General features: G+C 41.2%; 2 long non-coding RNA genes across 2 annotated transcripts in view; one reads left to right on the forward strand and one right to left on the reverse strand.

Moving 5' to 3' along the window:
• The window catches only part of LOC116444846, a 51,620-nt gene that overhangs the window by 10,300 nt on the left and 16,128 nt on the right, over positions 1-25,192 (reverse strand). The window lies entirely within an intron of this gene.
• On the forward strand, positions 3,534-24,891 carry LOC116444847. The gene is made up of 3 exons (XR_004240550.1): positions 3,534-3,547; positions 6,854-6,860; positions 24,787-24,891. It is a non-coding gene; the product is annotated as an uncharacterized LOC116444847 (long non-coding RNA).

Genomic DNA, 25,192 nt, shown 5'->3' on the forward strand with positions numbered 1-25,192 from the left:
ATTAAAAACAATAATGAAAGGGAGGTTTTCTATGCCTGTGCTCTAGGCACAGACACAGCTCCTGAGCTGCAGAGGCTGAGTGGTCCCTCTGCAGCAACATTTGCATTACTGCTAATCTGTAATTGGGATCCCCACTTAGCTCTATGACTCTGTCTGACCATTTTCAGACCTTTACCATTCAAGTCAAGAGGCTTCTTCCTCTAGAAAGCATATTAAGATTTGAAAACATATTTCCTAATTTGTATTAACAGGCAGCAATGATTGCTGTTCATATCTACATGAGTGCATTGTTTTCCCAGCCTGCAACTCAAAAATAAAAGAAGAATCATATCTATTTCATAATTCCTTCTAAAACCTAAAACCAGGTACATATGAATTAAAAAATATTGATATGGTTACATCTGTCTCATCTAGCAACAGGAAATAATGATGAGGTCTTGCTTTCTCCCACACAGAGTAAGGGCCAAATTCATATACAAATCTAAGTAAATCCAAATTATGAATAAGCTACCCCTTACTTTAGTTTCTATCTTCTTATATCCTTCTGATTGCTGTCTTTCTTGCAACACATCTCTTTCAGACCCTCATCCATGTAAACTATTCCATGTTAGACTATTTCAGATTCAGTTGGACCAAGAGGATTAATTTCAGAGCTGATGTGTAAGAAGGTGTAAATTCTACACTGGGGTGTGAGAAGGGACAAGATTTTCCATCAAGGCTTTGGCTGTTCTCCTCCTGGATTTACACAGAAAGGAATCCCAATCCCTTTATCACTGCCAGGAAGAGGCTGAGGAATCTAGAAGTACACAAAATAGCAGCTTAGATTTATTCAGACTCATCTCTTAGTTTCAGTCTGATATGAGTATTGCATGGACTTGTCCCTTCCAAATTTAAGGCTTTGTCTGGAAATTGTGAGAGATGCTCTCTCCTAGGGAGATAATTCTGGAGTTAAACAAAAAACCCAAAAGGATATATAAAGATATATGGCCCCCAGTATAAGTTAGGATATCCTTGGATCTCTAAATGCAAGCCACATGAATTTCCAGTGACACCTAACTTCCTTTTTGTTCACTTAAATGGAAAGCTCAATGACCAGAAATGCTCACTACAGCTTTCACTGAGCCCTGTATGTTGACAACATTCCTGGGAGGAGAAAAAAACCAAGCCATTTACTTAGGTGACTTCTTATAGATGGAGGTTTGTATTTTCAGTTTTGCAAGTTTGAATGTTTGCAGATGAAATAAAAATACGTGAAACAGATAACAGCTAAAATCACCCCAGCATTTACCTAGTTCCTGAATGTAATAAAATGCCCATTACCCAATGATAATTTTTTTGTGTGGACATAAACAAGCACAACTTCAGAGATGCTGGTATAACTAGCCCCAAGATAAATTTGGACCTGTAAATCCAGTCAGAACACAGAACCCCACAAATATTTCAGACTTTCTCCAGCCTTGCTGAAAAGACCATTCTCTCTGCTCCTATGCTTTGCAAGGAAGCAAATAATGGAATGTAAACCCTCAGCTTGCTGTCTCAAGTGAAAATTCTCACTGCAATATTTTTGAAATTCAGAAACTTGAACCATTTAATATGCTCGAACCTTTCCCCATCGGACAACTGAAAATTATCACCACCTAATGATTATTCAGTGACATCTGCAAAATAAGTTTGATGTTTTTGGGCCAGGTTCTCTTGGACAGATGTCAGTATCATAAACTATGCCATCGTTGGCACTAATTGGTATCACTCCTGTCAAACAATCTGCAGTATGGCAAAAAAAGAGAAGTAGAACTCACATTAAATTTCCTTTTTGCTTATGCAAGTATTTCTTCATATCATGGACATTTTCTCTTAAGCCAAATGTTCCTGTACCTTCAAAAAACAGAGGATTCACCAAGGAAAAAGCTCAGGCTCTTCAAGCAGCATTAAACCCAGCGTTCTGTGTGTGGACCTCTGCAGAGAAGACACAGACACTAAATCTCATTCTAAACTGTGTTTACTCTCAGTAAATATTTCTTCTTGCAAAAAGCATTGCCATGGCATTGTGCAAAGCTGTATAAACAGTTGTAATTTTGTCCTACTTTTTGATCCTTGCAGCTTGTGTCCAGGTTGCTGAATTGTTCAGTTGTCAAGGACAGGTTTAAAAATTTTATGCATTGGCATAGCATGTGATGTAAGCTCTCATGCACCTGACATGTCACACATGAATAAGTCAGGCATGGCTTGCGATTCACTGTTGGATTTAAAGACAAAAAAGGGTAGCTTTTCTATGAGAACACAACACAGTGAGCTCAGTTTTGCAATTAGGAATTCAAAAAATATTTTAAATCTCACATTTTGTTTTAAAAAAATCTATGAATCACTGAAAAGCTGTGTAAGTTTTCCTGTGCAAACAGATGCACATTCCTAAATGTGCTGTAATCTACCCCTGAGTGACTTGGACTTTATTCGTCCCTATGCTAGTTATGGTCCTCCTTGTTCTTTCTGTGCTAGCCTCATACAATCCTCTTATGTCACACACTAAAGTGCTGTCACTGTGATGAACTTATGATTTCTCTTAGGACATTCCAGGTCTACAATGGGTATGGTACTGCAGGACAGGTAAGAAATCACAAACCACCAACATTTTAGACCAGTCACAGTCAAACACTTACGAGCTCTTGAGGCATCCAGGAGCAGCAGGCAGCTGCAGAGTGGTTAACAGCTGCAGAAACTTATCAGTTTAATTTTGCCAGGTAAGCAGAAGATCAAAACACGCAGAATAACTACTTACTGTCCAGAATTCCCTGGTTCATATTTGTCTACATCCCAAAGCTTCAATTGAAAGCATAGCTCAGTTTAGACCTGCAAGCAGCACCCTTTCTACTGGCCTTCACAGAAGGCATTCACATTTAATTGGGCAAGTTTGCAAAATTAGCGCCTTAATTTGTGGGCCCTTGATAATTTTTCACAGACAGGCCTCAAATTTGCCCTTCCTAGCCTATTGGCTTCAGTGTGAATTATATATGAATTTCCAGGGGCGAGATAAGGGCCACAGTCATTTCTGTCTTGGTTTCCAGTCATTTCTTTTCATTTATTCCACACCAGCAGTTACAAAAAGTTGTCTGGGGATTGGCGTGCTGTTCTGGCAGTGAGTAATAGGGAGTCTGGGTTTGTTAATATGGATAGTCTTCAAAATAAACAGGTAAACTGAACAATACTGGAGGAAAATGATTATAAGGGAAAAAGAGGGATTTATGTCTAGCTCTGACAAACTGCTAATACCAGCCTCTCTCAACCAACAACTAGCACTTTGTTCCAAGTTCTTTTTCCAGAGAGACATTTCAAGGCAAAACTCCCAGAGAGACAATCACTCTCCCAGAATAAGAGACATGAAGGATATTAGAAAAACTGAAGGCTGATTGAAAGCAAAGATTTTAAAGGGCAGCCAAATTCCTTCCTATGGCAAACTGGGACATGGCAGTCATCTTGTGCCTTTTTTTTTTTTTTTTTTTTAAAATCTCCTGGGCTCCTAGTTTAATACCTGCTTTTTTTTAAAAAAGGGGTTTTTGGTCTAATCAGTGACTATGAGGTAAAGCCACATTCATGTCCTTAAAAAAAGGTAGTAATGCAAAGAGTTTCCAATTACCCTTTAATTAAAATATTAATTAATTAACAAAGTGTATTTATGGAATAATTATATAATTTCACACACCATCGATCATATTTTAAACAAATTCATTTAATTAAGTTGACATGTACACTGCATGCTCTCAGTGGAGCTTTTCTGAGAAACCAGTGCATGTCTGCCTTTAAGGAGATTCAGACTGCACGGGGGAAGTTTACAATGGCCCACAGTGGCATTCAGTGCTGAAATGAAGGCACTTCGTACTTTTAAGTAAATTCAATACCACTGACTGTATCCCCAAAGGCTAAAGTCCTCTATCTGCATAAAAGGCACTGGGAAGGCAAGAGCAGCACGAGCTTTCTCACTACCAATATCCCTCATTCTGACCTGGAGGGGCTGACTTTAATAAACGGTTAATCATTATCCTCTTCGCCAAGCCTGTTAAGCAGCTTAAGAAGCTTGGCATTTCTGTGGTGGGACTCAGCTAAGGCTACCAAATCATTTCACACAGCCTGCTGAAAGCCATCACATGCAGATAGCTCAGTGTGCTGGGGCAGCATATAAAAAGAGCTCTGTGCACGTTTGCAGATTTCCCCTTGGAGTCACTGGTTTTGCTTTGCCTCCTGTGCTCCCATGGGCTTGTGATAGGTTGTGGCCCCGATTCAGGGGATCATCGCCTTGGTTTTCCTTCCAGCATCTGCAGTCTGGTCTGCCTCTGTGCTGTGGCCTCCTCCATCCTTACTGTTTTGCTAAGGTTAACTCAGGATATTCAAACATCTCTGTTCACGGTTTGGGTCTCTGATGCCCATTACAATCTGTTTCTGAATTAAGGATTCCAAATTACCTGTGCAACTTCTAAATTTTAAATCTATGTGTTTCAAGTGTTCCCCCTTTGTTTTGGCCCCTCACAGAAAACTAATACTGTAGTTGCAGAGTTTCATTCTTTCCAACTGCAACAAACCTCTCATTTTTGCAGCGGTGTGTTAACTGTTTCTTACTCCCTCACTTAGCTTAATGTTAGCTTGCTGAACAAGCCATATTAATAATGCTACTTGTCTGGTGCTCACAGTCCCTTTCAAATTCATAGAAGGGTATTTGCTGAACAGCTTGTAGGCATTCAGTGCTTTTGTGAGTACCTGTTCCATGGAGTCCTTAGCTGCTGTTCTGCAACACTTTCTACCCACAAATTCCCTTCCCACTCTTCCCTACAGAGGACACCTCATAGAGTCCTTTGCTGCTTGGTCAAGCTCTACTCTGTTTGCACTTTGCAGCCTTCTCCCCACACAGCTGACAGTACACCAGATTCCAATATATACCCATATAGTGTCAGCAGACACATCTTGTTGCACGTATAACACAAACCTCACAAAATTCATCAAGCGAGTTCAAATCTGCATAGAGATGCTGACTTTAACTGATGTTAGTGAAGTAACAGGAATTACACCCATAGGGCTTTTGTCCCAGTAATGTCACTGAAATAGGCTATTCATGAACGTGAATATCAGAAGCCGAATCTGAAAAAAGACAGTATAACGTCTGGATGTTTACAGTCGTACATTTCAATCCTTTATGTTTCTTTATGTCTGAAAAGCTATTTTTTAGGTCATCAGAGTCTAAAAATTCAGCTGTCATTCTTTTACTATTTTGTTCTTATTGAGGGTTTATCCATAATTTAATGAAAGTTTCAAGGAACTGAAGAAGGGAAGAAAAGGAGCCCTCAAACTCCCCTACAGCCCCATTCACTTATCCCACTTCCAGTTTCTCATGACGCCCCTAGTCAGAATGAGGGGACTGGCTGAAATTCTAAAGAGGCTCTTAATGCTGCCTGTATTCTTTAGTTTCTGTTCAGTCACAGCCAAATACAATAAAAACCTGCATTAAAACTGGTATTTAGCACCATAGGTGGTATGGAATTTATGTTCAATTTTAGACTTCAGAGGCTATGAGAGCAGCTAGCCAAACACAGAAATAAATTGTGAGACTAACAACATATGACAATATTATCGGTATGAAAGTGCTTCTCACAAACGGGCACTAGCTTCCAAATCACTCATTAGAAACCAAGATGAAGTTGATTCATAACTAAAAACATCCAGGAAGATTCTGCACTAGCAAGGCTTGCAAGAGCTCCACTGACTTCTCTTTCCATTATCTCAGACTCTCTTGATTTTAAGAGTGACAATCTGAGTTGCTAACAATCTACTATAATAGCAGTAATCTGTGCCTTCTAACATCCAGGTAATCTGATTTCCAGACATTTACACCAGCAAAGAAGGTAGACCAAGCCCACCACTCCACTTCTTTTTCTTTCACACATGCAAAGCTGTGCCCTTAAATCTGTGTTTAGATACCCAGACAAGTGGCCTGCGGTATCTAAATTGTGGTAAGCATCAAGCACTTTTTAATGAAGTCACCATCCTTTTTACTTTGTTAAAAATGATCTATATGCAAAGCTCTTCACACTGCCTCTTTGTAAAAGACCTTTTCCATCTCTCCCTGTAGATTTCTGAGCATTTTGTCCACAACCAAATGCACCTTCCCAGCTGAACAATTTTCAATCCTGCACAAAGCACAGCACATTTTATTGCTCTCAAGGCCAACCCTCCTTTCTTCCACCTCTCCCTTTTTTTCACAGCCTCTGCCTCCTGATTTCCAGCCAGCTCTTGGACTTTCCACACAGGCTGGTTGGGACTGGCCCAGCTTTTCGTCTTAATATAATACCCCAAAATTGACATTACCTTTTTTTTTCTTTACTCTATGTTTCAGCCCCTTTGTCTTCAGCCTGGCCCTGGGAGGTTGTTTCCCATCTACCAATCTGTTCACTATGGTCTTTCTCTCAGTTTTCTCTCTCTGTCTTCTCTGTAAGTCCTTAATTACACCTCTGTGTCCTTCCTGCTTCACCTCTTTCCCTTTCTCTTTCCCTCTCTCTCTCTTTCTCTCTCCAGTTACAGCTCTGCAGGCAAGGTTTATGAGCAGGGATCTCTAGTGATGTCCTACAGGAATACGCCTTGGCACACTGTCTGGACTGTTCAAGCCCTACTGCACCCCTGAGTGCCACAAAAAGCTCTACACAGAGCGGCAGAACAGAAAAGAAAAGCTGTACAGCCACTTTCTTGTACACTATTTTTTCCTCTTAGCATCTAAGGAAGATTTAGTGGATGGGGGGAGGGAAGAATCCAGATTTACAAACAACAATCAGGCAGGTAAATATTCTGCAGTTTAGTTGCAGCCAAGGGAATGTAGAAAGAGGGTATTTAAGCAAGAACAAGCCAGAGTCCTTTATGCTCATAACTGAGCTAGCAATTTGAAATTCTTTTGGTACGTCACTCAGTTACCTCAGTACTAATAATATCATACCTGAAATCCACCTAGCCTTCTTTAGAATTAATTAGTACCATACAGCCCAGGCTGGGCTGGTGAGCTGAGTGCCTGCTGAGAGATGTTCTGAGTTAGGGCACTGATACCATCAGGTCCCACCACTGAGACCACAAATACAAGAGACTGTAAAAATAAATAGCCACACTGCTCTCAGCTACATTTTCTTTGCTGGTTGATTTTAGGAGAGCACTGATGCCACCAAGATCAAAACTGGGAACAAATCTTTAATAGTGATCACACCTATGTAAGAGCTCCTCATCAGCTCCTGCAGTGCATTTCCCTTGCTGTACTCACTGGGAGAAGCTAGGCTGGTGCAAGCAGAGATGGGGTACTTCACTGAACTGTATAGCCAAGTCTAGTCCACGAGGCTCGGAATCATGCCCAGGATCTTCACTCCTTTGCAGCACTGATTCCTGATATGAGAGAAATCAACAAAGGACAAGCACATCTTTCCTGATGTGCCAAGATTTCTGCATTACTCCCAAAAAGGGCTCTGTTACTTATTATCATGGTAGAGGCTTAACCCTCTCACAACTCCTTTTAACCCTAATCTACTAGCAGTAGCCTCAGTTTAGGCTTTGAAAGGAAGCCAGTATCTATTTCTAAAGATGGAGACATCCTACTTATATTATGCAACTTCACAAAGCAGGCAAAAGCAGAGTTCAGCATCAAAGTGAAGTGAAGAACATCACAGGAAAAGTCCGGTTCCCAAGTAAACGCCAGTTAGAAAACAGAAACACTATTTACTGCCTCCCAAACTGAATTTTTGAAGTATGCTTTACGCAGCATTAATTTGCTGTGAAATATCATGCATTGCACTGCAGAAACAGGCAGTACAGGACAGACAGCTATAACTGAGCCCTTAACAAGTTACTGAAGCATCCAAGCCTTCCTCCCCCTTCTTAATCATACTCTTTGAAATCGTTAAAGATTCACATGGTGTGAAAGGAGGAGAGCTGTTTTGTGTTGAAAATACCTACTCTGTAGTTGTAACAGCCTGGGAACTACACCTCCTAATTGCATACAATTGTGTAGCAAAAATAACCTGTGTGTTTCCATATGACACTTGAGAGCCAGAGAGTTCTGACTGGCACTGAGGGTGCTCTTTACGAGCAGCTCTCCTGTCTGCCTGCATCCACAGCAATTGAGCATCTATCATAACAACTGATTACTGAGATGAAGATAGGGAATCTATTACTTCTCTCTCTCATAATGAATTCAACATTTCTCAGGACAATGAGCATTTAACTAACGGCCTATCATATACATGGTGCAACGCAGTCCATAACTCATTAACATATGAAAAGAGCAAAACATACACCCAAGTCTATGACTGTTTTGTTGGTGACAATACAAGCCATTTGTACAAAGCTCAGAAGAAAAAAAAAAAAAAAAATCTATCTGTACACTTAAAGGATTTTACGCAGGGGTTTTTTCCTTAATAAGTCACAGTTAGTAACAAAAAGAATGTGCCAAAACCTAGTATTTTAATTAAACAGTGTACATTTCTCACTGGTTTGTTTGCTTTTCTGCATGTGGATTTCTCTAAGGTCCTTAAAGCTAGCAAACCTGAACGCTTTTAAAGATGTTCCCCTGCAATATGTAATTGAAATTCCTTAAAATATTTAGAGAGTTCTAGAAGGGAATGTTCTGCAGCAATAAATTACTGTAGTGTCATGGCAGCAACGTACTGAGAGGGCAGAGTAGTTTTTGAATTCCTATTCTTAGCTACTTTTAATTTTGTCTAGATACTGAATTTTTTTAGCATTAATTCCAAATTTTACCTTTGGAATGCCTTTTTTTTCCTCTCCTCCATTTTAAAATTTAGCTCAGCATCATAAATCAAAAGCAGTTTTATCCTAAAACTTCAAATTTGTCACGCCTAAGATTGAATGAAAAAGGTTGGGTTTTCTTTTTAAAGGAACAAAAGATTGAAATATCTGCATCAGGAAAGAGTATTTCTATATACCTTGAATGCTTTTGCCCCAGCCTTTGAGTTTTTCCATGTTAAACTAGGATGTGCCTTGATCTCACAAGGGACACACAGGTACCCACCCAACCATGAGTGTTGAGATAGTCCCATAGAGCTCTACACATGTTCAGAGCCAATCACTTCACAGGATACAACTTCCACTTACAAGATACTTAATTCATAAAGTAGGACTTCTAACATTCCTTCTCGTTCTGTATTTCTCTGAATAAACCAGTACACAGCCATACAGAATATAAATCTTTACTATTATTTCCTAGGTTTGTGATTGATGAGACAAATCTTAAACACATGGAGTGGAAAGTAACTGTTCACCCCACATTTTCATATTCTGAAATAGAAGATCACTTCCCTTTTCAGACAGCTTAAAATCTTAGTTTTTTGGGACTATATTTTAAGATATTTAGGTGCCTCCTTCCCCTGCAGCTGCCTAATGAGATATTCAAATACAAGAGGCCTTCACATCACTTGAGAGGCCATTCTGTGCTTTCCCTGTTATAAATGTTTTTTTAAGCTTCATCTTCCCTTTAGCTCATTCTAGATGTTCCTTACTTTTGTTCGTCGGACTTTTCAGGGCTTCCCAGGATGACCCAGGATAATTTCCTCTTTTCCCTCCAATCTGATTTTATGCATTTTAAAGAGTTATTGGGCAGATCACAGCCCTTCCTAGAGGGGAATGCCAGCAGCACTGGCATTGTTGCAATAGGGTATTGAAGCAAAGCCACAGTTTCTATCTTGGGTGAGCCATTGAGTACCTCTTTTCCAAAGAGATTCTCTGAACTCCCTGAATGTATATTCACAACAGAGACTGCCGATCCGCCTGCTTCTCTGCCATGCTTTACTTTTCATTTAGGAGGAGCAAAAACACCGGGTACCAGGCCAAACTAACAAAGTGGACAGGTTGGATTAAATGATATTTTTAAAAAAAATCTGAGGCGTTAAGGAGTTAAATGTCTGAGCAGAAACAAATACGTTATTTTCTACCGAATTTTCATGATTTTTTTTACAGAACAAATGTGGTATAAAGTAAATTTATATGTGTGTATGGCTAAAAGTGCCTGCAGAACCTTACTTCAGTACAGGCAATAGCAGTTGAAGTGGGAAGGGAAGGGAAGGGAAGGGAAGGGAAGGGAAGGGAAGGGAAGGGAAGGGAAGGGAAGGGAAGGGAAGGGAAGGGAAGGGAAGGGAAGGGAAGGGAAGGGAAGGGAAGGGAAGGGAAGGGAAGGGAAGGGAAGGGAAGGGAAGGGAAGGGAAGGGAAGGGAAGGGAAGGGAAGGGAAGGGAAGGGAAGGGAAGGGAAGGGAAGGGAAGGGAAGGGAAGGGAAGGGAAGGGAAGGGAAGGGAAGGGAAGGGAAGGGAAGGGAAGGGAAGGGAAGGGAAGGGAAGGGAAGGGAAGGGAAGGGAAGGGAAGGGAAGGGAAGGGAAGGGAAGGGAAGGGAAGGGAAGGGAAGGGAAGGGAAGGGAAGGGAAGGGAAGGGAAGGGAAGGGAAGGGAAGGGAAGGGAAGGGAAGGGAAGGGAAGGGAAGGGAAGGGAAGGGAAGGGAAGGGAAGGGAAGGGAAGGGCTCCTCTCTGATCTGCCAGTCCCCTCTGAGGCTGCCCGCCACAGCAAGCAGCGAACAGCGACACACAGGCTGCCATTGCGGCAAGCGAAGCAGCCCGGCCCGGCCGGCACTGCCAGGCCCAGAGCACGAAGCGATGCACGCGGTGGGAGCGGGCAGGTGTCCCGGACACAGCGGAGCCCCGGGGAGCCGCGTTTCTCCGCGGATGCTCCGGGCGGAGCCCATCGCGGCGCTCCGCCGGGCCGCGTCACAAGGACCCGCCCCCAGTGGGCGGCGGGACAAGTTATTACCTTCCCTTGCTTCTAATTCCTCTATTTCCTCTTTCCCAGTAATCCCCCGACATTTCTCAGTACACTTAACAGTATCGGTAACAATTATTCCTTGAGGAAATTTTAATAACAACATTATCTGGAACTGTTGATTATTTATTGTGACAAGACAAAGAACATGGGAAGGGAAGATTCATTGAGAAACATGGGCTGAGGAAAAGGTTCCTTTGCAATCATTTCTGGTGCATAAAAATCCACATTAGAGAAGGAAAAGAGAAATCTTAAATAAAAAAAAAAAGGTGAGGTGCCTGTACCTAGTATTGCTCTCAGAAAAGTGTTCATGCTAAACAAATTATAAGGGAGTTGAGGAAGCTGGAAGATGCACTGGTTCCAGACTAAAAATAAAAATATAAGAAAAAACAACAGTGCTGGAATTTTGTGGCACCTTTAACGATTACAGGCATTTATTTCAGGGCTGGAAATACTGGAAACAGATATTCTTAATGTGACTAAGAATCAAAACTGCATCATGACTTACGAAGAGCAAACAGCAGTGCAGACTGGGATGTATATTTAAGGGGAAAAGAAACCAAGGAGGAAGGAATGAGAAAATGATCATAAAAACATTGAAGGGTATGGTATATCAATTAGAATAATAGGAAAGAAAATATCTGCTCAATTTAAAAGAATGGATGGATGATTCTTCCTCCCCACCTCATTACTGGCACCTGGTACAGAGAATGAATCCAGCAGCTGTTTTCATAGTGCAGAGTCTTCGTTTTCTCTCTGCAAACAAGGAGTGTAGGTAGAAATCCACATTGATTTTAACATGCAGATTCCATGTGTAGGAACCAGAGTGTATTCTTAATTAACCCTGTAAGGAACAAACCCGTCAGACTGACAACAACAGAAACAGACTAGAGAAGTTATTCAAAGTCATAGATGAAAATGATGAATGGTACTGAATTTATAATTGGGAGATCAGCTACATCTTAAATAAATTCAGATTTTTGATGACAAGTCAAGTTTCTACCAGTTATGGGGTCACTATTTCATGTAGATCCAGGCATGTTTCAGGAAGATCCAGGCATGTTTCAGGAACTTCAGGACTGTGTCCTCTAACCACTGAGCCATGAAGCACAATCTGAAGTTTTCAGGCTGTGTTTGCATTAGCAAACTTTGACACCCATCAGAGCAGGGTACAAGCAGACAGGGCTCAGCCATTAAAAAAACCAAGCCTCAAAACAAAACAGTTTAATATTTCATCATGCCTCACTCTATCATTGTTAAAGTTCCTTTAGGAGTATAATATTCCATAGAATACTTCACAATCAAAAAAGGTCCCAGCTGGGGCTTTGATGTCAATAATATCAACTCCCCATGCAAGAATTCAGTGTAAGAAATTTAGGAGGAGGAAGAACCATGCTGCAGAAATCTCAGGAAATGGCCTTTCAAAGTGAGGCGAGATCACAGCTTCCCATTCTCCTCCAAGTTAATTACTTAACCTCCTAGAAAAAGCATCAGAAAAAATTGCTTACACATGACCTACTAAGAGCAGGCAACATAGAAGTGAAAAAGCAAATCAGAACTGAGAGAATGCTTTTGCTTAGATGCTGGGCAATAGTGTTGGGAGACACCAAGGTACAGTGTTTTTACAGAGGTTAGCACAGTGGGACACAGCTTTCTGAACTGGACCTCGGGACACCAATATGGAGAGCAGACAGATGCCAAGTTTCCATTTCAAAAACAGTTCAGCCACTTAAATTTACCTGCACCACGTTATAAAGCTTAGTTCCCCTCTGCATGCTCCTTTGCTTTCAGTTTATTTCCTCCTTCACACTCCAAATTTTCTGTTACGTCTTCAACTACTGAATCGTCTTCGTCTGCCTGTGAACAGACAGAGCATTATATTTAAATTCCTGTTCTCATTTCCTTTAGTATTTCAATAAAGTACACCTCTTTTTTCCAGGCTGACAAGTGTGGACAAGTGGGCAGCACCATGGAACGTGGCCCACGTACCCAGTGGTTTCAGGTAATTTGAAGAGAGAAAGCTATTTAAGGGGGCGGGGGGAGGGAAGGAAAAAGCAAAACACAAAAAAAGATTTAAAAAAAGGCCACCTTTCTTATGATTTTCCTCTCTGTCAGAACTGAAAAACAAGCGTCAAAAGCCTTGCCTTGTGTTTTGTGTCAGCGCTAATTACATCCCTGCTGCTGCCGGCCAGTTCCGAGCGCTGCATCCCACCGAGGGGGAAGGCCTCCATCTCCCCGCAGTGGGCAGACCCTCCTCTCCCGCGCCAGGAATGCCTCCGAGGGGGAGCGCGCTGCTGTTTTGACAATCCCTTTTTTTTGCTGCTTGGCAGAGCTCCATCTCATTTCAGCAAAGGCAGTATTTCCACTCTGTCCTATATTCTGCCCCGGCTTCACAGCATCCCACGTTCTGACAGCCTTTTCCATTTTCAGTAATCCCTCTTTTTCAGTCTGTCTCACTGAAACAATGGAAATGTTAGACCCTATAAACATTACAGAGCATGGACACAGCATCTTCACTTCTCTGAGTCTCACTGAAAATGAACAGGAAATAAGCAGAGCGATGCTCTCCTCCACAGAAGTGAGAGTGGCAGATTCCAGCCCTTTGATAGCTGTCGATTTTGACTAATCCTGGTGGGTACATTTAAATCCTTGTTAAGGGCTTCCACATTCATTAAAAATAAATCCAGTAGTTATTTGGCTGTGTAATTATTATGGATAATTTGCAATTAAGCAATTGGCCTCTGACGAAGGGACAGATAATTGACCAGCCTGGTCTGGCATTTTAGAATGGGGTGGGGGGTAATTAAGTAAATCCAGTCAGCTAAATGTCCTCCTTCCCACTACATCTTTTCCCACCTTTAAATGCAAACCAGACCTCATGCAGCTGTGCAGGCCATGGGAGTCTAAGCCTATTAAAGAAATCTTTTAATGACTGTAAAACTACCACTAATTGAAATAAAATATTTTCGCACTATTTTCACATTGTGCAAATGGATCCAAAAATAATTCTTAATGCAATACATGGTGCACAAACTGCTCTGCTTGACAAGTGCAACATTTAATTTGCACTAATTAGTCCAAAGCAGGGGCAGTGTGAAATTAACATGATTCATTAATTCTGTGGTTTATGTTTTACATACTATGTGTTTACATTTCAAAACTATTAGGTTCTCTGCAACGCAACACGCCACACTTCTGAAATTAACAGGTTCAGAAAGTTCTCCCCACGTCTCTTTGGGTGCATTCAGATTTGATTTTTGGATTTGCACCTTGTCTATTTGTTTCCAAACAATCAGTTGCTTTTATTTTGCATGGTTTCTTCATTTGCCCTAATCTTGGCCTCAGCTTCTTTCTGACAAAATAATCTTTTGTGTGGCTCAGGTCACTGTGGGATAAGCATGAACAGAGCAGCAGGTAAAGAAGCAATTTTCAAGAAGCAATTTTCAAACTACTGTATGTTCTAAAAAAAATTTAATAAATCCTTCGTATCGACTAAATCTGAAATTTTCATGATGCTGCTCCAATATTTGCTCCCATAATGATATCAGGAGATGTTCATTAAAGATCTAATCCAGAGCCCCATGAAAGTCAACAGACAGACTTCCACTGGATTCAGAAGGCATAAATACACCAGCTTCTCTTTCTGCTACAGAACACAGGTCTCCAAGAACTGTAGCACTGGCCAAGTTGTCTTACACAATAAATTATCTTCAAGTGAATTGTACTGAAAAACATTTAAAAATATATCAGATGTAGCTAAATAGTACATTTCTACAAATTAAGGTGCCAAAATTGCATTTATGTTGTTGGACGTATTCCCAATGTCAAATGTGGGCCATTGTTTCCTGGGATACAGGTTACATTTCTACAAAGACACAGAGCAATATTACACCAAGAATTACGTGAAATATTGAATATACCATGAACTTTGTTTACTTGTTGTCAATAATGATTGATAATGAAGTAATGATGCCTGTCCCTGAGAACTCTAAAAATCCAGTGGACAATTTGTAAACGTTATCTGGCCTCACGCAGATGTGGTGGCTGATCTACCCCTACAAACACCTCCTAAGTAGTCTCAGAAATACAGCCAACAGATGCGTTAAGATTTACCCATCTCCCCCAGTCACAAGAAATTGAGGCTGTTTTCTGTACCTGAAGGTGCTGGACAAGGTACCTTCAGGCATGGAAGAGCAGCTCCTGTAACCGGTGGGCAAATGACAGGACAGTGTGGCAGAAAGGATGCCTGGACTGGGCTGTACAACACCCCAGTAAACATGCAGACATTGAGCACAGATGTCTGGTAGAGCCAAGAAAATAGCACAGGCAGAAGCCTGACCACTCAAGGAGTCAGAAGCACTGCAGCAAAGGTAAGAGGTGAAGCCTTACCAGCTGTGAGCTTGCTCAGCCAGGGTTCCTGGAGGAGCATAGTAAGAAGTGGTCACTTGAGGGTCCTCACAAAAAAAAAAAAAGGGGAATTCAGGAGAAAGACTGTCTACAGTGACTTCCAAAAAGGGTAACAAAAGAGAAAGGAGAGACTTTAAATTATACAAGCCTGATAAAAACTAATGCCTTCCTTACTAACTCAAGTAACCTGATAATGTTTGTAAGAACCAACTGAGGCAGAAAGCAGTTAGATTGTGGGGCATTCACAGTTTGACAGTAAAAAAACCTAAACAAACCCTACTTCGAAATAGCCACTTTGAATGCAACTTTCATCTTCTGTTTAAGTCTTCTGATTTTTTTTTTCCCCCAGTATAAAAACTGTGTGTTTTTTTGGTCAGTAACCAAAGTTAAGTAAGGAGTAGGAGTAACAGGACTATTTTCTTCTCATGGAGGCAAACTAAGCTCAGGTTGGTCCCACATTGCAGATCAGAATATGGCCATATCAGTTACCTTGTTTAGAGTAGCAGGGACAGACCAAATGCAGGTACATAGCTTCATTGTTAGCAAATGTCTCATTAAGACGAAGCCATAATTTAAAACCAGAAAACTGCTAATTCACAAATCTTCCATCTGACAAGAATTTCTGATTGGCTGTGCACCTTTAAATGACTTATTTGTGTCAGTCTGTTTCAGGCTATATCTGGAGCACGCAGTGTCATCAAGAAGTGCTATTTGATTACAGTGCAGTACTTTGGGTGGCTTTTAGAAAGCAATAAATTATAGCATTACCATGTACTGTGCATAACATCTCTGTGCCACTTAGCAAGTATGAGGCCAAAATGAACACTCTAACCTTGAAAATACACGATTAAAGTGCTTCCTCGTGGATTGAGATACAAAATGGCTAAGTTTAGTGATCCTTCAAATCCTGGTCACCTGGTGAGCACAAAGGGTTCTGCTGTGCTGGGCTCTGCCAGTCACTGCATAGGGCATAAAAGATGTGATGCCTACAGGAGTACAGCGGCTACTTGGAGTAAGGAAAGGCACTTAGAAGAACATTTGTATTCTTTGGTAAGGTGCAGACACTTTCCAGCATAAACTTAAGCCTGTTCTTAAAAGTTGTAGTCAGGCAAACATCCCTACAGGTAAACAGGATGGTACTGAAATATCCTCAATCAAAGCCGGGCCTACACAGAAATAAGTGGTACCAGTTTAGAAGGTAGGCAACTTCACTGCTACAATCAACTAACTGTTTCACTATTTAAAGCACAATTTCTGTGCATCTTGAAATAACACACAAAGACCTTTCTAGCACTATTAGAAGATTCAGCTGCCAGTACCTTATAAGTAAAAGGAAGTATAAACTCAAAGCATTGTGTAATGTAAGATGGCTGCACCACCAGCTGTTTAACAAAGAAAAGGAAAGTAGCATTTTTTCTGATATACTTTTATCAACACTTTTGCCAGAATAAGTTCACTCACATTGTCTGTGTCCTAAAGTCACTTTTTGTTTGAGTGACTCAACCATTGCTGACTCAAATATGTTGTTTCCATGGGTATCATAAACATGAATGGCCTACAGTCAGACACTTTTGATATATATTAAATGAGCTACATGGCCAAAAGATATTGGGTTTGTTTTCATGTAGACAGACACAGACTACATTTGTGCACTATTCTGATTCTATTTAAATCTGTGAAAAATTTAAATCTCTCTTGAGGTACCCTTTTACCTTTTCAAGTGCATCTTTTGATTCCCTAAAGTGCCTGCTTAAAAATGGATCTTTATCTGCATATGGAAGTGCATATTTTACGGGCAGTAGGCTATTATTGCTATATCTGCACATCGATGGATGTGTGCACCTGTCTATTTGACTGCTAGCAGTACAGAGATGGTCCTGTGTCAGGGCCTGCTTGAGACTCAAACAAGAAAAGGGGCATATTCAAATCTGGTGTTTGGTGCAGGGGATAGTGGGGTGTTTGTAATTCCACACTACCCCCTTCTACTGGGAAACTTGTAGAATCTCACTTGCAGTCCTGGAAAGGATTTGCACATCTCTAATAGAAATGCTCAACTAAGATAGATGGGTCTGAGAGTGTCACATGGCCTTCCTGAGCATAAGTTATGTTACTAAATCAGCATATTGATTTGGGAACACAGCGTCCTGGAATTCTGAAAATGTCAGGCACAGTCTCAGTGCTTCACTTCTTTAAAATCAAATTAATTTAGCCAGCTTACTCTGGAGAAGAAATGACGATGCCAGATACATGCAAAAAGCAGGGTGTCAGGCACTCCAAGTCCCACTGCCTCTGATTGTTTTGAAAGGAAACACTCGAAAGGAAATAGCTGGGTTGTCACCCAGTTCTTCCTTGGAAAGAAACCACCACCACAGGGAACGTGGATCTCTGCTTATGTGAACTCAGGTGTCCTGAGGCCTCACATCTCTCCATGAATCTTTGGAGATTCCCAAGGTGGAGACAATCAATGAGGTTGAAAGGTAAAATTATATGATTACCTGTGATGGTGGTACTAATTCATCTACCTTTACCCATGAGGTACATTTGAGATTAAAGGCTGAGATAGCCCATGCCTTTGCACTGTGATCTCCAGTTCTGTACTCATATCTAATCAAGTGTGCTAATCCACAAAAGTATGGTCACAGTTGTAGCATCTGGTGTGAACAGAACACTTTCAGCAAGTGGGGCCCATCAGCATGAATAAATTTGTAGGCATTAGCCACGTATATTCAGTTGATAGAATAGAGAGAATATTGGCACAAGTTGCTTCTGGGGAAAAAGGGAGTCTGCCAAAATGTATTATGAGTGGACATTTTCTTCCTGCCTGACTTGACAAAACATACAAGTGTGCACTGGATGTAAGGAAAAGGAGCAACTGGGAAGTTTCAGAGATCATAACTGATTTATGTTCTTGACTAGAAGTACCAACACATCCTGTTCTGACCCCACAAGACATCATGCTGAGCTTTGATTCCTACACCACAGGGACCAGGTGCAGCATTAGAGCCCCAGTGAGATAAAAACTCCAACCCTGCCCTGACATACACAAAGACTGGGACTGGAGAAGCTCTGCTGCTAATCAACCCTGCACAGCATGTGTTAGCTCCCTGGCAAAAGAGAGGTCACTACAACACAGGCCAGATGCAGACCACTCATTCCCACCTCCCACAGCTCCTTGTGCAGGCTCCCTGATCTACAGGCTTGACTTGGTCAGTACTATTACAGACATCTCCTGCCAGGCTTTGCTGTCCTTGAGCTGAATACCCCTTTTCTATGTTGAAAAGCTCACTAAAACTAGAGATGACTTGGGCATCACCAGAGAGATCTGAGTGTCACCAAGACAGAGCCAGATATATCAGGATGCTGCATCCAGAGAAAGAGACAGAAGGACCTTGTCTACCTGTACGCTTTGAGGATGAGCTGGGCAGGCTGTTATCTACTGCAAGTGAAAAGTGCATAGCCACAACTCCCTGATACTGGGAGCTAGCGAAAGAGGGGAAGAAAATCTTGAATATGTTATCAAGACAACTACAGTTTCTTCACTAGTTTTCAGCAGAGAAAATCTGTACAGACAGCCTGGCAGCTGCCCTGCTCTTCTTCTCTAAGGCAATGATGAAATACAACCACACAAATTTCCTTGCTAGTATAAACTGGAGGATTCATATTATTCGTATTTGAAATAGGATTATGCAAAGGAGAGCTGGGTTGCAAGTTGTTTGATGGGGAAGTGGGAAAAGCAGTTCTTGGTCTCAGCAGACCAAAACCTCCTTCAAAATAACACAACAAAAGGTGATGATGTTTTCTCTGGAAAGCATTATACATGGCAAAAATCTATTTAGCATTTACAGAAACTGAGCAAAAGGGAATACAGATCCTAGGAACTTATTAGGTTCAGTGAAGAGAGTGGGTAGCAGTCAATAATCAACAGTGTAACATGTAGCACAAATACCTGTGTCCACTGCAGTTAATACAAATAACTCCCTCATACCTCAGATATTCCTTTCCATGTGTTCCTTTTGCCCCTGAGAACCTCCCCTTGGCTTCACTAAATATAGACAAGCCTTCATGTGCATCAACAGCAGGCCTTGGTGTCAGCTTTCTGCTTTCCAGTTCTCATGGCCGTGGGAGTGGTCAATGACATCATCCAGGACCCTGATATTTATGCCCTCTCTCTCTCCTCCATGAGTAATAACCCATAGTACCATCAGCTCTGCTGTACTTTGTGATGTTTCTCCATGTCACGGTTTAACCCCAGCTGGTAACTAAGCCCCATGCAGACACTTGCTTACTCCCCACCAGTGGGAATGGGGGAAGAGAATCAAAATGGAAAAGCAAGAAAATTCATGGAGTACACAGATTTATAGAATGCTTTGTGTTGGAAGGAACCTTAAGTATCACCTAGTTCCCAGCTCCCTGCAATGGGCAAGGACACCTTCCACTAGACCAGGTTGCTCAAAGCCCCATCCAACCTGGCCTTGAAATGCAGCACAAATGCAAAGAAGAGCTGGACTGCAGGTTTTTTGATGGTGAAGTGGGAAAAACAGGTCTCCGCAGGCCAAAATCTCCTCGAAAGAATATAACAAAAGGTGATGATGTTTAATAGCCAAAGCCAAAGCTGTGTGCCAGAAAGCAAAGCAAGGAATTCATTCATCACTTCCCATGTGCAGGCAGGTGTTTGGTCACTCCAGGAAAGCAGGGCTCCTTCACACACGGCAGTTATTTGGGAAGACAAACATCATCACTCTGAACAACCCCATCTTCCTTCTTCTTCCCCCAGCTCTATACGCTGACCATGATAACACCATTTGGTTTGGGATATCTCTTGGGTCAGCTGGGGTCAGTTGTCCTGGCTGTACCCCCTCCCGACTCCTTGTGCACCCCCAGCCTCCTTGCTGGTGGGGTAGGATGAGGCACAGAAAAGGCCTTGAGACTTTGTAAGCACTGCTCAGCAGTAACAAAACATGCCTGTGTTATCAACACTGTTCTCACACTAAATCCAAAACACAGCATTTCAACAGCTGCTAAGAAGAAAATTTAACTCTATCCCAGCCAAAACCAGGACACTCCACATCTTCCCTTGGCTAAGGGGAAGGCAACTCCCCAGAAGTTCTCAGTTCTGGCTGCTTGGGCACACAAAGATGCTAAAAAATATCATTAAATCAAAGCTAATCAGATGGCTCCCTGTTTGTCTCAAGACACTGTTCAGACTTCTTCATTTAAAACCCTGCATAGATTTGGCTTAACTGGTTTCACAACTCTTTCTTTTCCAATTCCTCCGCTTACCTAATATCGCTTTTTCTTTGTCATTTCCCATGCCCTTCTGACACAGCCTTCCTGTAAGTTTTCACCTCATCCCACCATTGATTTTCAAGCCCTGTCTGAGGATGCATTCCTTTTCTCCTCTGTGTCTTAATTTCTCTCCTTGAAAAGCAAGATCTATTTCAGCTCTGCTGCCTCTATGAAGACAGGGAATAACATGAGCATGCTACAGTCACACTTGTGTCCTAGCCAACGAGGGCATTACTTACAGGATAAATTGAGATACCACAATACACTTGTTCTCCTCTGAAGCTTTATATGCTCCTTGGGTGGTCTTGTGCTGGACCCTCCACACAAACCCAGATTTTACAGATTGCAGGTAGGTGGTTTTTGATGCTACATTGCTTAGATCTCACGTTGAATATGATAAATCATTCCTATTCCTTAGCCCTGATTATTTTCCCTCCTATATTACAAGAAATAAGCTGGCATTACCATAAAACACAAAATCCTCAGGACTGTATTTAGTATTTCTTACTTTTCATACCCTTCCCCCACCCACATTTGCACACTGAACCTCCTTTGTAGGCAGTCATGGATTCCTATCATCTGAGGATCAGAGCACTATGCATCCATCAAGAGGGGTAAAATATTCACAGGAAGAGACTACAACATGAGGAAGAGGTCCAGAATGCATAATATGTGTCAGAGGAACAGATGTACACAGAAAATAAAAGTTCCGCAAACTGCAATAAAAATTTCCTCCATGACAAGAACTGTGCATTTTTCCATGGCTGTCATAGATTTCATGGAACCAGTGAAATCCAGCCATTTTCAGAAATCCCATGAAATTTACCTTTTCACCTGAATCCACACAAAAGCAGAATTTTTCTATAAAAGCCCTCATGAAACTGACACATTTTCTTAGAACGCTCCATGAAATTCTATAGAATATTGCAGTTTCTTTTAGCTGAGTCTCTCACTGCACCTCTTAAAATTACAACCTCAGCTACTGAGTTTTTACATTTCTTCCTTTCAGAAAAACAGATTATGCAAAAATACAATAGGCATGAAAATACCCTCCTATAGGAAGGAGACCAGAAGCCTTCATAAATGTATTATAATTAGCACAGAAAGTTTTAATTTATATACAGTGAATTCTTACCAGCTCAAGAGCAACCTCAACTGAACATTCCTCTTTTGATTATGGAAAAATTGACATTACAGAAACTGTTATGTTCAAAAATGTACTCAAGTTTCTAATGGTGCTCCCTACTTCCCTTTTTTTAGGGAAGCAGAAAAAGGATGAAGCTACCATTCTGGAACTCAACCAACAGTAAATAATTGCAAAGGAGGAAGTGCCACCACAAACAAGAAACTTCAGGAGGCAAATACAATGTGGTTAATTTATTCTCTAAACATACTATATATTTGCTAAAATAAATTCTCAGATCTAACAAAGAGGAGCAGACACTGTGGCATTAGTGTTCATTAAGCTCCCAGAGTGACGGCTGAGCCATTTATTCTGGTTGAAAACAAATCAATACAACAGCTCAAACCCTCCCTCACACAAGCTGGTCAGCAGGCATCCCAAATCACAACCCACCTCGGGTCCCATTATTGCAGTTAATATCATTCACTCTTCAGCAAGACTACTGTCCAAGAAGGAACCAAAAATCATGGTTCTTTCCATGGTCTATAATTAAGCCTTCATCCAAAAGCAACACAATCAGCAGAATTCAACACAGTACCAGCAGGATTTAACCCTGGCAGTCAATCTAAACTCAAGATATTTCATGCAAGGCAAAATAAACAGTTTAGGAGAGTTGATAGTGCTGCTGAGAAACTTCTACAGGTCACAGATGCCAGTGAAGACAAGGAACAAAAGACACAGTAGCAGGAAGATAATGGCCTAAAAAGAGCAGATTAATATGCCCTTAAATAAATCAAAGGTCTTCAAATTGATTGGGCACAATGCTTTTCAAGTCAGGAATCTTACATGGCCGCTTGAGAGCTCTCTGAGTCACTGGACAGTCACCTCTGAGAGTGCAAGAATAGAAGATGAGGTACTAAAAGGATGGGAAAAAGTAAACAGAATATCCAGCTCTGCAAAGCAGGGAAAGCAGAGCTAAGATGTTACAAGCCAGTCTTCAATCCTCAGAAAAACACCAGAACAAGTATTCAAACTACTTGTAAGTGCCTAGAAGATAACATGGAAATGAATAGCAGCTAGTATGGATTTCTAGAGAGTAAATCCTGTCAAATCAATGTAATTTCCTTCTGTCATATGGGAGCAGGCCTTGTGGCAGAAGCAGAGCAGGAGATGTCACGTTTCCTGATTTAGTAAAGCTTGTGGTGCTGTCTCAAATGTCATTCTCACACACACTAACAAAACATGGTCTGAACAAAATTGCAAGACAGGTACGAAAGCGGTTGGGCGTAATGTCTAGAGAAAGTTATCATTTGCCCATAGTCGAAGCTGTCTAGAGGGACAGGAGGATTAAAAAACTCTGCTGTGGATATGATTGTGTTTTAGTACTTTCATAAATCATCTGGGCATGACACAGCACACTTACTGTGCTTGCAGACTATACAAATGGCATGCATAGGACAACTGCAAGTACGGAGGCTCAGAGTTTGAAGAGATGCTGACGAATAACCGTGGTGTCAAGAAAAGCGATGACACTTAATAGGGGATGGAAAGGAAGAGACTGCAAGGCAGAGACTGTCTAGTGGAGGGCCCCAGAAGAAAAGCAGTGGAAGCGACCAGAGGTCCAGAAAATGTGTCCAGGGGAAGAGATTTGAAAACTCTGGGGTCTTCAGAGATGAGAATTCCCGGGAAGGCAATTTTAAGACTTTAAATATGTAAGAGTTTGTCACACACTGTGTTCTTGCATGTTACAAAGTTCGATGAATAACAGCTTTAATTTGCAGCAAGACAGATGCAGGTCAGCCATTACAGAAAAACATTTATAATAACAAAGATAGTGAAGCACTGGGATGGAGCCTGGGAAAACCACGGAATCTGGAATCTCTCTCACCAGATGTTTTTAAGAACAGCCTAGAAAAAACCCCAATTCTTTGAGAAATGATATAAATATAACCAATCCTGCAGAAGGAGGACTTCTTGAGGCCCCTTCCAGCCCTACTTTTCTAAATGTCAAATGTCCTTCTATGTTTTAAAGCCTCAAACCACCAAAGTATATAATCATACGAGTAATCCCATTGACTTCAAAGCAAGTACACATGGGATTTAAGCATATATATTATATGTATGTATAACTTGCCAGATCAGTGTAGCCAAAGGAAGTATCTTGCAAAAGTGACTGCATTTGTTTAAACTGCCCTAGATATATATCAGCATTATATTTAAAATGTGGTTTCCTGGATTTCACAGACTGTCTACAGAAAAACACCAAGGATTTGTCCTACAGCCTTCTAAACAATTGTTCATTAGCATGAACCTTGTAAAACAGTGTCTATATTCATTGAAGATGGCTGGGGGTGAAAAAAGAAAAGAAAAGAAACAGGCAAAAAAAGGTACAAATTGAGAAATAACATGCTGAGAATGCCAGTATTTTCTATTCATAACAGTTTTGGGTTGGCTGGTTTTTTTTTGGTTTTTTTTTTGTAAGCCAGGTTGCATACAGACAGTTTCAATATGTAGTATCTGTAATGTTGAGGACACTCGATTATAAACATGTACAGGAAAGTGGAAAGCTTCTTCAACTGTCTCTCACACCTCCTTCCATATGTTATCACCAAATGTTTTATTGTATGCCAATTTTCAGCAGATATCATTGGAAACAATATTTACTTTGCACAAAATTCAGTAAGATTTGCTGTAAATTATTAACCATCCTCCCCCTCTGTCTCTACCGTATTTCTACCTTTTTTTTAGGGGGGGAGGATGGTGTACAGAAGTCCAACAATATCTAGTACCATTTCACTATAAAGGTTAAGTGTGGTTCAATGCTACTTTGTTTGACCATTGCAGTGGAGTTGAGACTGGCACATATGTTCCAGAAGACTGAAGGATACTTTGGCATGCCTTAAGAATTCCTGGTTGGGCAGGAAAAACACATTGGAGACTGAGCCTTGCCCTGGCTGTGTATTACCTGTTAAACATTTATTCTGTCCTTGATTTACACAATAAATCCTTCTATAAAAATAAGGTGCACATACTGGAAGCACCTACAACTATATATACCACCACCTTTCTCAGAGCTGTCAAGAAACTGGAAAAGAGAAAAGGAGAAACATAACCCCCATTACTGAAAAGGAAAGAAAGACCGAGGGAACTACAGGCTGATCAGTTTCACAACTGTGCCCAAAAACATCATGGAGCAGATCCTTCTGGAAACTATGCTAAGGCACATGGAAAATAAGGAGGTGATTAATGACAACCAACATGGCTTAACTAAGGGCAAATCATGGCTGACAAATTTGGTGACCTTCTATAATAGGGTTACAGCACTGGTAGATGACAGAAGAGGGACTTACATCATCTACCTGAACTTGTACAAAACACTTGACGCTGTCCTGCTCAATATCCTTTTCTCTAAACTGTAGAGATATGGATTTGATGGATGGATGGATCACTCGATGGATAAGGAACTGGATGGATGGTCACACTCAAAGAGTTGTGGTCAATGATTTGATGTCCAAGTGCAGAGCAGTAATGAGTGGTGTT

This window comes from Corvus moneduloides, chromosome 5 (assembly GCF_009650955.1).
Source record: "Corvus moneduloides isolate bCorMon1 chromosome 5, bCorMon1.pri, whole genome shotgun sequence".
NCBI classification, from domain to species: domain Eukaryota; kingdom Metazoa; phylum Chordata; class Aves; order Passeriformes; family Corvidae; genus Corvus; species Corvus moneduloides.